This window comes from Octodon degus, unplaced genomic scaffold, assembly GCF_000260255.1.
Source record: "Octodon degus isolate 3935 unplaced genomic scaffold, OctDeg1.0 scaffold00227, whole genome shotgun sequence".
NCBI lineage: Eukaryota > Metazoa > Chordata > Mammalia > Rodentia > Octodontidae > Octodon > Octodon degus.
Genome location: NW_004524803.1, coordinates 2,583,728 through 2,585,805, shown reverse-complemented (window position 1 = coordinate 2,585,805; position 2,078 = coordinate 2,583,728).

The window sequence follows — 2,078 nt, the reverse complement described above, 5'->3', positions numbered from 1 at the left end:
AAATTGTTTTTTGATGATTGGAGCAAAAACAGAGGAAAAGAATAAAATAGGAAAGGTGGCATTTTCTTTCTCAAGGAAAAAATATTACATTTCATACCTACAATTGTTGTATCAGAATCTAACAAAGTTTCTTTGACTCTTGGCAAAAAGGTCAACGTAATTTGGAAATGTAAAATAATCCTGTTATTGAGGATATATATGACCAAAAGGAAACATCAGAGACACTTATACATTCCCTTAATCCCAGAGAGTAGATGCCTAGTTTTCTCACCTTTTTCCTGCTAAATGAAGAATGTGAGAAATGAACTCAGTTTAGAAATAAGATATGGCAAGTACTGATACAAAGTTAGGATATCAATATTAGATGTGCAGTCTAAGGTTTTCTCCTATTTTCAATAGTTCCCCCCAAATAAGATGATTAAATCTTATGTCAGATGATCATATTAGCTCACTAATCACATAAATAGCCTGGCCATTGACCTTTCATCTTGCCCAATACAACTAAGGATATCAATGAACTGATAGCGAAGTCTCCATCAGAAGTCTTTTTTTAAAAAAAGCGAAAGAGAAACTTTCTTTAAGGGATTCAAAATAATATTTAAGATTCAGATTGCTATTTGTTTCTCAATAAAATTATGGGAAAAAATTAAAAAATAAAAACAAATATTCAGGTCAGTTTCCCCAAAATTCCCTCAAAGCTTGTACCCAAAAAGTGTACCAAAAAATGGAACTTTATGCAATCTCTTTTTTCAAAGTAAGAGAGAGAGAGAGAGAGAGAGATTTAGAGAGAGAGAGAGAGAGAGAGATTTTAATGAGCTTCCCTGTTCACCTTGATTAAATCAGAACTTTAGAGAAAGTAACCTAGCAGAACTTCAGAAATGTGAAGTTCAAGTTCAACTAATGAAGGAACAAAGACTTTAATTTTAGCTGAATGGTCCTCCCATTTCTGTGTCAGTTTCGCAGTCTATTAGATCCTGTGGAACAAAAGGCTCAGACCCTCCCACTGGGAATCTTTCACTGGAGCTCTGGGCACCATTGTTGATTTTATCCGAAAGGCCTTGGGAACACATTTTATAAACATGAAAATAGAGAGCAAATAAGTGTGAGAAACATCCAGTGAAAGAAGGTCATGGAAATAGCTCGCATGCTGTCAAAGCCCTGCTGGATTTCTTTTAAAGCGAGGTAGGTAGATGCATTCCTGCTTGGTGAGTTTACTCAGACAGCAGTCTGAAAATGATATTCATTTTTCCATGTTCTTACATGTGAAAATAATCACAATTTCTCACAGTAGAATCTATTGCTGAGTTACCAGCTACGGCTCATCCTCTCCTACTACCAAATGGCACATTTTCAGCCTGGAACACAAGGATGCTTTCTTTGGACAAATCAACACTGGCTTCATACATGGAAATTCTCCTTCTTAGGGTTACCCAATGCAAGTAAAACACTGGAATTCCATGACACCTGCAAACCATTTCTCCTCCTCTGACTGAATTCTGCTTCCAGTTGAATCTGGCACAGCTAATTCTAGAATGAGAACCAGATAGCCCAGGGCCTACCTGCCAAGTAAATGCTATCTTATCTTCAGTGTTGTTGTTTTCCTTTTAAATAAAAGTGAAATCATGAATAGCATGTTAAGAGCACAGTGAATTTTGTACATGGCTAAAATATGAAAGAGGAAATTATTTCTTGACCTTTTAATACGTGTGGAAAATATTTTGGTGCTGGAATAAACAACTTGTGAATGTACTGTGTTCACACATGGCATGTGAATGAAAGTTGTTTATGAAACTCAGAAAGAAGAGAATCTCCATCCATTGACACAGAGCTGCCAAAATGGATATTAAAACCCAAAATTGTTTAAGTCAAAGAATAAAATTAGCCTTTAACAAATTCTACTCCTAAATCTAAAAATGAAAATCACTAATAATTAGTATACAGATCTTTCCAACTAACCTTATGAATAATTTAGTTGAAGAAAGCCAGGATTTACCTATGTTATTTGCTTATTATTTCTTGCCTATGTCTTGTAATATGAGAAACTACTTTGGCAATAACAACACACAATGTACTAACCA